Source organism: Sciurus carolinensis, chromosome X (genome assembly GCF_902686445.1).
Source record: "Sciurus carolinensis chromosome X, mSciCar1.2, whole genome shotgun sequence".
Taxonomy (NCBI): domain Eukaryota; kingdom Metazoa; phylum Chordata; class Mammalia; order Rodentia; family Sciuridae; genus Sciurus; species Sciurus carolinensis.
In genome coordinates this window covers 37538400-37552196 of record NC_062232.1, presented here as the reverse complement: position 1 = coordinate 37552196, position 13797 = coordinate 37538400, and the positions used below count along the sequence as shown (strand labels likewise).

The following is a 13797-nucleotide window of genomic DNA, read 5'->3' as shown; positions in this document are numbered from 1 at the left end:
AAATAACAGAATGAATCAAACAACATTACCCTATGTAAATTTATGATTACACAAATGGTATGCCTTTACTCCATGTACAAACAGAGAAACAACATGTATCCCATTTGTTTACAATAAAAAAAGCAATAAATATAAAAAAATGAAATAAGCCAAACCCAAAAAACTAAAGGCTGAATGTTTTCTCTGATATGCAGATGCCAATTCACAATAAGAGGGACGGGGGATAGGGAAGAATAGAGTTACTTTATATTAGGCAGAAGGGAGTGAAGGGAGGGCACAGGACAGTAGAGTGAAACAGACATTATTACCTCGTGTACATATGTGACTGCATGACAATGTGATCCTACAATATGTATAATCAGAAAAATGAGAGATTACACTCCATTTAGGTATGATCTGTCAAAATGTATAAAAGCATTCAACTGTCATGTACAACTAATTAGAACAAATGAAATTAAAATTTTTTTAATTTAAAAAAGGGCTAGGAGTATAGATCAGTGGTAGAGCATGCCTGGGTTCAATGACCAGTACCAAATAAATAAATGCCAACTATAACAAGAGGAAGGGGAAGAATAAAACTACAAAATTTTTAGAAGATAACAGAAGAGGAAACCTTCAAAACTTGGTGAAGAGTTTTTATACATGATATCAAGAACAGGATCCATAAAGGAAAAAAAAATAAGTTGGACTTCATCAAAAACCTTGTAAAAGGCTTTGTTAAGAAGATGAAGAGGCAAGATACAGATTGGGAGAAAACATTTGTGTACCACATATCTGACATAGGATTCATATCTAGAATATATAATGAACTCTCAAAGTTCTCAAAGTTCTCAAAAAAACCATATTATTTAAAATGAGCAGAAGACTTGAAGGAATATTTCATCAAAGAGGCTATACAGATGGAAAGTAGGCACATGAAAAGATGTTCAACATCACCAGACATCCAGGAAATTCAAATTAAGACCATAATGAGATATCACTACTCACCAATTAAACATCTTAAATAAAAATAGTGAAATTTTCAAATACTGGCAAGAATTGAGAGAAACTGGATCTCCCATGTACTGCTGATAGAAATGTAAAATGATACAACCACTCTGGAAAATAGTTTGGCAGTTTCTTAAAAGAGCAATTACAAAAAAATACAAAACAAGCAATTTTGCATAATGCAGAAAATGTACTCCTGTGCATTTATACTAGAGAAATAGAAATTTATATTCACACACAAAAAACTGCACAGAAATGTTTACAGCAGTTTTATTCATGAAACCCAAAACTGGAAACAACTCAAATATCCTTCGACAGTGAGTGATTAAACAAACTGTGGTATATCTATGCCATGGAATACTATTCAGCAATATAAAGGAACAAACTATTGATATACACAACTTGGATGAAACCCAGAGTGTTATGCTGAGGAGAAAAAAGCCCTTGCCAAAGGTTATCATATGATTACATTTATATAACATTCTCAAAATGACAAAACTATAGAGAAACAGAGAAGTGGTTGCCAGGGTTTAGGGACAATGCAATTCTAAAAGGGGAGGAGAAGGGAGATCCTCGTGGAGATAGAATAGTTCTGTATCTTGATTATAATGGTAGTTACACAAATCTATGCATGTGATAAACTGGCATATATATACACACATAAGCCTTGTGCTAATGCCAATTTCCTGGTTTTGATATTTTACTGGGTGAAGTTTTCACAAAGCTTCTCTGTACCTCTGTGCAACTTCAAGTGAATCTAGAATTAATTCAAAAGTTTGAAAAGAAGTTCTAAAAAAAGAAACCACTGAATAAGCAAACTATGGTATATCTATCCCCTGAAATATTACTCAGTAATAAGATGGAATAAATTGCTATATACAACAACATGGATAAATCTCAGCAACATCATGCTGAATGAAAGAAATTTTACCCAAAAGAATGTATAGTGCTTGATTCCATGTAAATGAAGATTTTTATGATAAAAAAGTCATAAAAGTGGTTTTACCAAGTGGAGACTAAGAAGAGGCATGAGAGAGCTTTCTGGGGTAATGATAATATTCTATACCATTTTATTGATATTGTTTAGTGCTTGGGATTGAACCCTGGGCTTTGCATATGCTAAGCATGTGCTCCACCACTGAAGCAACACCTCTAGCCCAAATATACTGTATCTTAAAAGGGGTTTGGGTTATACAAGTGTATGAAGCAGGAATTCAATAAATGATACTGGGATAATCCACTATTCTTATATAAAAATTGGAGTAGTTCTCAACACAAAATTAATCCCCTATGGATTTAAGACCTAAATATGAAAAATGAAGCTTTCAATTTTTAAAAGAAAACATAGGAGAATATATTTCTAACTTAGGGCAAGGAATGCATTCTTGGTAATGACATAAAAAGGAAACCCCAAAAAAAGAAGAAAATGATAAAAGTCTCCATAAACATGGGGCTGGGGAGATAGCTCAGTCGGTAGAGTGCTTGCCTGGTAAGCACAAGGCCCTGGGTTCGATCCTCAGCACCCCCCCAAAAAAAAAGTCACCATAAACATGGTACAAATATAAACCACAGAAAAAGTTATTTGCAGCCTACATGTCCAAAAACAGATTCATATCCTGTATAAAAATGGTCAAAAAACACATAAGACTTTAGTGAAAGTTAAAAAGAATAAAGAGACAGCATTTCACACTCATCAACTTGAAAAAATGTCCAATACCAGGGGTTGTGAGGATGTGGGGGAAGGGGAACATAGTACTGGTGATTGGGTAAATTGGTGCAACCACTTTGGAAAACAATCTAATAATGCCTATTAAAATCAAAGATGCTTATATCCCATTCCCCAATAATTTCACTTCTAGGCATCTGCCCTAGAGAAATGATGACATAAAGAGACAGAAACAAGAATGTTCATTGCACCTGTGTTTGAAATAGCAAAAAATGAAAACCATATGCTACCAGCATTTGTCATAATCACTCCCTCTTTCTAGAAACATTTCCTTCATTTGACTTCCACGTAGCCCATCTTTTGTCCTTCCTCTTACCTCACTAGTTGCTCCTTTTCATTACTGGATTCTCCTCCTCTTCCAGATCTCCACAGATTTGAGTGTCCCAGTACTGATTCTATACCTGTTCCCAAGTTGATCTTAGACTTAAACTTGGCTTTAAATACCATCACCAATCACCAGCCTGAACTTCACTGACCTTCTCCAACTGCCTACTTGACATCATCAATAGGATATCAAATTGACATCAGGTTAACATGCCCAGAACCAAAGTCTTAATATCCCTCCATACCCCAATCCTCCCCCAGACTGCTTCATCTTAATAAACAGCATCACTATTCACCAAGTTACTCAGGGTAATTTGAGTCCTCTTTTTGTACACTTTCTTATTATCCTTCTTTCCCTCACATTCCCTACTGCATCCTGATCCAGGCCATTATCCTTGCTCATCTAGGCTTCTGTGATTGTCTCCTTCCCTTCTCTCCATTTTTACTCTAACCCTCCTCTAGCACAGAGTGATCACAGAAACATGTATGCTCTCTGAGGTTGGAATGGATCTATGACTTCCCATATTGGGTACCAAATCCAAATTCCTCTGACCACTGTATTGCTGAGTTCATCTCTTATATTTCCCCACCCCAGGTCACTGGCTCCAATCACACTCACTCTCTTGATACTTTTTAAACACACCATGATTTTTCCTTTTCCAGGGATTTTGCATTTGATGTTCCTTTTGCCATGATATGGGAAATGTGAATGACTCCATAGTATCCTGCTGGATGACCTGAAAGAATACTCATATGCCTCACACAGACTGGGCATTCTCAATGGGTTCAATGAATATAAGATTTGGAGTGCCAAAAACCTCCTGCAATGTTCTAACTCTGTATAAAGAATAGTCCTTGACTTAAAGAAATGCTCTACTCTATGGTACCTACCACAGAGAACACATGGAGTAGTGGGGTAAGAGAAGAATCCAAAAGCAAGACTAACCCGACTAATCCCTGGTAGGGCATCCATTCAGGGAATAGAAAGTCACATAGTGCAGCACTGAAGAAAGTTTTCTTTCAGAAGGGAAGACCTGAGATCAGGGAAGCATGGCTTTGAACTAGAATGTGACTCTTAGGGTACAAGGCCTCTCTATTTGAAGGGTATTTTCGTCTGCTAGGGCTTCCATACAAAGTACCACAGAGTGAGTCACTTAAACTACAGAAGTGAATTTTCTCACAGTTCTGGAAGCTAGAAGTCCAAGATTAAGGTGTCAACAGGGTTGATTTCTTCTGAGGCCTCTTTCCTTAGCTTGTATATGGTAGTATTCTCACTGTGTCTTCACTTAGTCTTCCTGCTATTTTCTATACCCTCACTACCTCTTCTTACAAGGTCACCAGTCATGTTGAATTGGGCTCACCCTAACAACTCATCTTAATTACCTTTTTAAAGACCCTGTTTTCAAATGTGGTTATATTCTGAGTTCCTGAGTGGAGTTCAATATACAAATTTTGAAGGAACACAATTTAGCCTATAACAAAAGTCATATTTTCTTTTGAATCATAGGGACAGATATTGGAAATATTTCAGTTCTTATATTTTTTTACTCCTAGACCTTCATAAAAGTCTCATCCACATTGTTTGGTAGTGTTGAGAAGAACAAAAGGAAGTGTTCTTCCTTTGCTGACTGACTGAAAAGCAGGAAAGCAGTGGATTATAAAGAAAACCATGAGGTGGTTCAGGGGGCTCCATCAGAAGAGGAGGCAGTAGTTGATAGAGACAGGACTGCCAGAGCAATGTGAACAACTTTCCCATGTGATCCAAGCCACCCTCTCCAAATGCCAGAGTAGGGAGATCGGAGAGGAAGGGGTTCAAACAATCCAGATGCATTTATTTATTCTTTCAAAAATATTTGTTGAACACCCATAATTTGTAAGAGAGTGTATTTGGTTCTGATAATATTTAAGGAACAAAATAGATAAGTTTCCTGCCCTATTTTGGAAGAGAAAGACAATGATGAAATTGATGTATGGTATAATTAAATGTAGTAAGAGAACAACCAATGCAAGATTCCTCGGGTGGACCATCTCCATCCCTGAGCTCTCCACTGGGATGGCCAAGATCTGGTCACAGTCTGATGACTTGCTCTGCCCAGTCCTGCCTCCATTTTCCTTGCATAGTTGCTACTTCTCAATGGAACTCTTCTACTCTTAACTATTTCAGTGTCTGCTTACCAAGAACAGCAAACCGTGACTATTTGAAAGAACAAAAAACATTTCCCCCAAGTTCAAAGTAATTTAAAAAAGCAGGGTGAAAAATGGAAAGTTCTTCCAAAACCATAAGGTAATGAAACTCATATGGTCAAAGTCAATTGTAAAATTTAAAGATAAGTTCCAAAAATTTGTTGGCTGGTTCATGTCCATTAAAGGTATGAAAGAGGGGTTGTTAGAGACTCAGGAGGATTTTATAATTGCTCTAGAGTTAACTGTGTTCCGCCCATCCCCAAAAGAAGAGAAGGTAGGGATGACTGTTCCTCACTTCAAGTCTATGAAAGGTTTTCAGTGGGACTGCTTGAAATATTTGTTCCCCAGAACTTGGAGAAGAAACAATGGTCTTATGTCTAGTTCATGCCAAAGAATTCTCACAGAAAATAGGTGATAAGAGTTTACTGTTTTGGGTGCACCTCACACTCTCGAGTCTATGGGAACAGAAGATGGCATTGGAGACACAGCTGACACAAACCCATTAAATCTTGCTCAAGAGGACCCCTAAAAGGAGCAATAAAACCCCTACAGAGAGAATTTTAGTTTACTAAATTGAAGGTTGTGTTAGTCAGTTTTGTGTTACTATAATGAAATACTTGATACGATTAACTCATGAAGAGAAAAGGTTTATTTTAGCTCATACTTTTGGAGTTTCCAGTTCATGATAAGCCACTTCAGTTTGGATCTGTGGTGAGGCAGCATATCATGGCAGGACACATGGTGAAGCAAAACCATTCACCTCATGGCCAGGAAACAAAAGACAAAGAGGAAGGGACTGGCATCCCACAATCCCCTTTGAGGACATGTCCCCAGTGACGTAAGCACCTCCCACTAGGCCCTACCTAATAAACGTTATGACACCTCCCAATAACACCACCCTGAGGACCAAACCTTTAACACACAGGCCTTTGGGAAAGACTCAAACTCCTAACTATAGCAGGGGTAGAGAAAAATGTAGGGACTAAGGAAAATGTTACTCACTAACAGAAAGTACTAGTAACTGTGGGCATGGGACCTCCAAAGAGTTTCCCCTCCACCAACCAATGAATCAGCTTAAAAACCACCAGGCGAGTTTGGGAGACCTTAGTTAAAAGCCCCAGTGATTTAGAAAGGGACCAACTGAAAGGGAATTTTACATGTGTGTTTCTGTTTGCTGCCATCTCTACACTCCACTTAGGTGGTGTACCTTTTTATTAGGATCTCATCAACACAGAACATCTGCATTTAAGCACTTAGAAAAAAAATCACATTTTCAAAGGACGACCAGAGGTTGCCTGGGACTCATTCTGTTTTACAAGTACCTAGAAGGTAGGTAGAGCAGTCAGGGGGAGAGAAAACACAGACCTTTTCCTGGTGCTATCAGTATCCCTGCTGTTTATTCTCCAAAGCTCTTTGGTCAAGTTGGTGAAATCTCTCCACAAATGTAACTGAAAATCACTACTCCTAATGAAACCTACCTGCATTTCACCCAGATTGGAGTTTGGGGATATGTGAAGAACATTTTTCTACTGAAAAACATATATCCTCCTCTCTATATTCCCTCTTTTCACACAGTTCTGGAAGCTAGAAGTCCAAGATCAAGGTGTCAACAGGGTTGATTTCTTCTGAGGCCTCTTTCCTTAGCTTGTATATTGTAGTATTCTCACTGTGTCTTCACAGAGAAAGCCTATTCATTTCTCTTCAAGTTCATGGTCCATGACTAATAGAAATGCCATGGAGTGTGAAAGTTTTTTTTTTCAAATTATAGTATTGGCTAAACCTACAGGTGATAATAAGCCATGTCAGAAACATGTACTTATGACCATTAACCAGGGGAGTACCATGTTGTTTGTGTATCTGATAGTTTGGACCTGTAAGAAGCTGGTTGTGCAGTCCAATTTGCTCAACTTTTTCTCTTCCAGCAAAGGATCAAGATCAAGAACTCAGATTTGCTCCTCCTCAGCAAAAAACTGCCTCTCTTGATGACCTTACAAGCAAGGAAAAGAAAGTGCAGTTTAAAAATGTTTTGGAGCCAGGTGCTGTGGTGCCTGCCTGTTATACATTTATTTGCTAGTTTAAGGACAGCCTGGGCAACTTAATGAGATCCTATCTCGAAATAAAATTTTTAAAGGGCTAGGGGTGTGGTTCAGTACTAGAATATTTGTCTAGCATAAGCAAGTATCTGGGTTTAATTCCCAATCCTCCAAAAAAATTGCTTTGGGAATAAGAAGACTTCTGAAGAAAGCACGGAGGACACCCATCTAGGCTGACAACCTGCCCCTGAGGATTATATTCTAACCATCCTTGACAATTGTGCAGGGAGTGTACCTGTTGGCATTCATCTTTTTTGCCCAGTGAATGACCTTGCAACTAGAAAGCACTAATTGATCCATCTCATGTAGACCACAGAAAACTTTTTCCAGCCATGAGCAAAATATGAAAGTTCTTCCCTAGAGAGAAGCAGCCTGGTGCTATGAGACGTCACTAGAATTAGAACCCAGAGCCCTGGTTCAAATGCAGGTCAGGAACTTCAGAAGAAACCCAAAGCCCTGTAAACATTAAATGTTCCACCTCATATATACCGGTTAAAAAATAAATTGAACCCCAAATTGTAAAATAAAGAAAGAAGGATAACAAAATTCTAAATGATTTCACAATGACAACACCAACATTTTAAATATCAAATATCAAATTCTGCCCCAAAAGTTAACATGCCTGCTTTGCTGGTGCCATAAGCATATGTTTGGTCTGTTTTGGGTTACTAGTCTTACCAGTACTTATATCCCAGGATTTGTCATTCATTAATTCCAAATTCATCAACTCAGTTTTTTGGCCTCAGTTAAAATAGAAAAGGAAATTAAAATAACCTAGATACTTGCTAAGGTTTTTTCCAGCTCTAAAGTTCTTTAACTTCTCCTCTTGCATTAACTAGTCCTTTGTCTTTGGCCTGACACTGGAGGGTTTTCCAGGTATCTATTGTAGTACACACTATTGGCTTCTCACCTAAGCAGGCACTGTGGATGCCCACTGACTTGGCCCTTTATTCCCATGACTTGTCATAACTGATGACTTCCTACTTCAAACATGATAACACTTTGCCTGAGGTCTTCCTCTCTCCATCAGAGCTTTCTCAGCCTGCATTAAGTAGGCTAAAACTGCCATGGGGTTAATATCCCCAAGAGCAGCCCTCAACCAATGACTGGTGAGAGTTGACATAAATCAATATCCACATTTCTGGCCCTAGGTCAGGATAGCCCTGAAGTGTGTGCGCTACACTGGCTCCAGAATTCTCTAGTGTGATTGGACCCCAGTTGTCCACACTAGTAACTGACTTCCACAATTCACCATTTATTGGCTCCTTCCACTGCCCATCTCAGGTCCCTCTTCCCTTATCAGTATTTCCCAGATCACCTCTTAAATAATCTACCTTTATTCAAATCCTTGTTTCTGAATTTCTTCCTGGGAAACCCCAACCATAACACTAAACATTCCTTCATTACCCCTACTTTCTTCCTTCATAACCATACCTTGTTTTGAATTAACTAATCACCCTGCATTCTATCCCTTCCTCTAAGGATAAGGTCAAACCAACCACAGTAATCTCACTCTTCTTCCCAGTGATGGGATAGAATTTGATCCAACTCTAGCCTATGAGACCTAAAGGCAGGATTCTGGAAAATCAGTTTTTGTTCCAAAATAAAGACACAAAAATAAAGATGCTTCTTATTCTTCCACTGGAAATTTACATGTCTCAATAGAATGCCAAGAATTGCAGCCACTAACTTGTGACCAGGGAGTCAGCCTAAGGAAAACAGACTCACCAAGTCAAAATGAAGACTCACCAATGCAAAATGAAGAGATGACAAGATTCTACTTCCTTGGTGACATATTTGAGTCACTGAAGCCACTGAATCTCTGAACTGCTTACATGTAATAATAGATTTTGTTGTACTTAGACCAATTCCAGTGGGACTGGTCTGTAACTTGCAGTTAAGGATATCCTATCTGATATACCTTCTCAAAGATTTTAAGAAGTGAATCAAATAGTTTATTTTGAAACTCTTTCACTTGAGAAATTGAATCCTACATAATCTTTAGCAGATACCTAATAATAGAGACTGGCTCCATAAATCATGGTACTTATTATACATCCATGGAAAATCATTTTGGGGGAAAATGTTCAATGACATGGATAATTATTTCAGTGCATTTTAAGTGAAAAATTAAATATGGTATGAATATACTTAAAAATATTAATGTTAATAACCAGAACTGTACACAATTACATTATTCTTTTCTTTCTATTTTCCAAGTTTTTCTGCTTTTTACTTGTCAAAATGGTGTTCAAAAAATTAACCTGAAGCACTTTAAGTCTGCTTTCTCTTTCCTCCCTCTCTTGGGTAAAGGACCAAGTACCCAGCAGCAGAGAACTCATGTAAGGGCAGAAAGTGGCCAGGACTTTGTAACAAACCAAGTTTCAAAAGGTCAGCTTCATGAGCTGTTTGATGGCAAAATTGTCAAGATAATCATTTATCTTGCTTTTCAAGGGTTATGGGCAATGTGAAAAGGATTCCAACAGCCCAACAATCAAATCTATATCTGCCTTCCTGCCTTAGACACTCACCACTGGAGATGCTATAGGTACCAGCAGATCCACTGATTTCAGGAGAGGGAGTAAGGAGTTGAGGATTCTTCTATAAGCTAATTTACCAAAAAGGAAGTAGGGTTTCTTTGAAAGATGGAAGAAAAAAATATTCTAAAGGGAAGTCAGAAATAGATAGCAAAGAGGTTTTCTTTAATTTAATTTTAGGGACAGATCCATGTGCTACTGAGAAGAAAGTGTATTTGCTCATTGATGGATGGAATATTCTATATATGTCTGTTTAGTCTAAATTATTGATTGTGTTATTGAGTTCTGTGGTTTCTTTGTTCAGTTTTTGTTTAGAAGATCTGTCCAGTGGTAAGAGAGTTGTGTTAAAATCACCCAGTATTACTGTGTTGTGGTCTATTTGGTTCCTGAAATTGAGAAGGATTTGTTTGACGTACATAGATGCTCCATTGTTTGGGGCATAAATACTTACAATTGTTATTTCTTGTTGATCTGTGGTTCCCTTAAGCAGTATGAAATGTCCTTCCTTATCCCTCTGACTAATTTTGGCTTGAAGTCCACTTTATCTGATATGAGGATGGAAACCCCAGCTTTTTTGCTGAGTCTGTGTGCATGGTATTTTTTTTCCATCCTTTCACCTACAATCTGAGGATGTCTTTTAAAATCCTATCTTTATTTTATATGTTGGGAATTTTCATTATAATGTGCCTTGTTGTGGATCTGTTGTAATTTTGTACATTTGGTGTCCTGTAGCCTCTTGTATTTGATTTTCCATTTCATTATTCAGGTTTAAGAAATTTTCTGATATTATTTCATTGAATAGATTGTTCATTCCTTTGGTTTATATCTCTGTGCCTTCCTCAATCCCAATAATTCCTAAATTCGGTCTTTTCGTGTCATCCCATAATAATTCCTGGAGGTTCTGTTCATGATTTCTTATCATCTTCTCTGTATGGTCAACTTTATTTTCAAGATTAAATATTTTGTCTTTATTTTCTGAGGTTCTATCTTCCAAATGATCTAGTCTGTTGGTGATGCTTTATAATGAATTTTTAATTTGGCTTATTGTTTCCTTCATCTCAAGGATTTCTGTTTGTATTATTTTTTCAGAATCTCTATGTCTTTGTTGAAATGATCTTTTGCTTCCTTTCTTTGCTCTTTTAACTGTTTATCAGAGTCATCATTCATTACCTGCATTTGCTCTCTTATATCATCCTTTACTTGGTGGATCATTTAATTATGTACATTCTGAACTCCCTTTCTGACATTTCTTTTACCATGCTGTCAATGGATTCTATTAATATAGCATCTTGGTTTGTTTGAGTCACTTTCTTCCCTTGTTTTTCATGCTGTTCATGTTTCTTCCCCTCTAGCAGTGCAGATCTGAGGCATTACCATTTCCCCTTATAGGTTTATAATGTCCCTGTAGGTTTCTAATACCTCACCTTAAAGGGGGAGATCAATATTAGCAGCACACAATACAAACAATATGAAGTCTTAACTTCATATAATAGTCCCTATTAAGATATTAAGAGTATTAAGATAATAAATGGAGATGATGAGTTTGATTATTATCTACAGCATAAACAATAGGTTTGATTATGGCTCACAATTTCTCATTGTGGACAAAGAGGATGGGGAGGGGTATAGGATATAATGTTAATGAGACAAGAAGTGAGTATATAGAGGTACTAGATCATGGGAAGAGTGAAAGTGGAATCAAAAGAAGTCAGTTGTTAGCATGAGAAAAGGGAGAAAGGGAATCCAAAGAAACAGATAGTTAAGAGGAAAATAGAGTGAGAAAAATAATAAAAAATAGATAAGTAGTAATAATAATAATAAAATCTACAACAAAACTCTAATATACTATTCAAACCCCCTGGTCTTCAGTAGCCTGATGCATGAAAGGTACTTGATAATGCAGTGTCCCATGATGGGAGCTTCCCCAACTAAGGATGGTGGGGTCCAGGACTGGGATAATCCATAATGGCAGGTAGAAGCATCCCCACATGTTGGTAGATGGGAAGCTGCAGCACAGTGCTGAGTCTGTGGGTGGGGTGCAGTGGAGGTGGAGACCCGTGGGCTGGGCCTGGGTCTGGCCAGTGTGGTGTGGTGCTTAAGAATCTATTCTTAATCCATTTCCCGCTACACAATCCAAAGTTCCTCCATTCTTCCAATCCAAGAATAAATGTGAAAGTGCTTAATAAACTATAGAAGCCTCCACAGTGTAGACTATTATTAGTTATTTTTGAAGTCCTGGTCAGGAAAATTAAAAAGTAGAGAACTAGTGAACTAATTTAATATGAGCTGGATCCTCTAGGAAGCAGACACTGAGAAGAGAGCTGGAGGTTCATTGACAGGAGATGATTGCAAAAGCTAAAGGGGAAGGAAGCAGTTTGGGACAGGGAGAACCTCCAACCACATGCACATCTGACAAATCCTCGGACAACCCAACAGAGAGTTCTGGAGCAAAGATGACCCACTGAAGGACCCATGTTGAGTAGAGATGGCCAAAACCTAAGACTTCCACTGTGCTCAGTCATTGGCTGTGACTACCTAGAAAGAGCAGGGCCTCAGCTCAAAAACTGAGATGGATCCCAAAGTGCTAACAGAGACCATATCCATGGAGATCACTTACTTAATAAAACACACAAACAGTTAATTTTTTATATTTTCAGACTTTTAAAAATTATTATTGTGTTATAATTACACATAATAGTGTGATTTATTATGCCATATTAGCATATGCACATATCATAATTTGGTTAATTTTATTTCCCAGTACTTCTTTTCCCTTCCTTCCCCTTCTGATCTGCTTATCCTACTGTTCTCCATTCTATTATTGTTGTTGTTTTAATTAGCATGTTATAATTTTATAGATATATATGGGATTCATTGTGGTATATTCATACATGGAGATAGCATAATTTGGTAGATTTCATTTCCAAGTGGTTCCCCAAGTTCTCCCCTCCTCTTTCCCTCTCCATCCCCTTCCTCCAGTCTATTAATCTTCCCTCTATTTTTTAGCAGCTAATGTTTTAAGTTCAAAAGGACTATTGAGATTATTGTCTTTTTCCAATACTAGTTTCTCTTCCTCATTCCCAGCTTCAATCAATAGTGTTATATTTTCCTGGATGTCGGGATTTGAAATCTCTAAGTTTCCATGAATTCTTACTTCTCCCTCAATCCTTTCATTGACTCAGTTTTCAAGTCAAGCAGACTAGACTTCTTACCTCTCACATTTTTATCCCTTCATGTTCATTCTCATTGCCATGTCTCTGACCCTGGGCACTATTCCTTCAGACTAATCCCATACCATGGTATTCTAAATGTTCTTTACACGTTAATGCATCCCACACACTATCCACATTGACATTCCCTTACAAACCATTGTCCTGCCAACCATTGCCACCACAATGGGGCCCTTCATCTTTGCCCCCTTCTACCACCTTCCCATGTCTTCCACCCCTGGGATCAGATGAAGCAAAGTACTACCTTTACTGTACCTCTTCTAGGCTATTGGTCACCTTACAGATTTTTTTCAATGCTGATCCACATGTTTTCTTAATCTTCTAATGTTTCTAAAATTAAGAAGCACTTTACAATGAAGGTTAGAAGAAAACATTTCAGTCTCAGAGCTGAAGAAGTTATAAAAGGGTCCTTGCCACCTGTGAGTATGAGAATTCTGTAATGTGTAGAAGGGATCAGTTCATCTAATTGTTACCTCTGTCTATTAACTTTGGATCCTTAATTTTTACTTAACATGAGACACGTGCTAGAAACTGCTCTGGATGCTTAAGACAAAACAGACAAAAATCCAATGAAAAATACGTCATGAAGAACTGTTGCCAGGTTTTGTAAAATCTGTCACAGGGTCTGGTTGACTTTTAAGAGAAGCTCTTTAACTTCTAGTCACAACACAGGGGAAAAAATAAAACTGGTTCCAACCAAAAAGTATGTGCAGACA

At 37.7% G+C, this 13797-nt stretch overlaps 1 non-coding gene across 1 annotated transcript; it reads left to right on the top strand.

Annotated features, from left to right (window-relative positions):
- Positions 1–2442: 2442 nt before the first annotated feature.
- Positions 2443–2517, top strand: Trnat-ggu (transfer RNA threonine (anticodon GGU)). Its single transcript has one exon. It is a non-coding gene; the product is annotated as a tRNA-Thr (tRNA).
- Positions 2518–13797: the final 11280 nt, after the last annotated feature.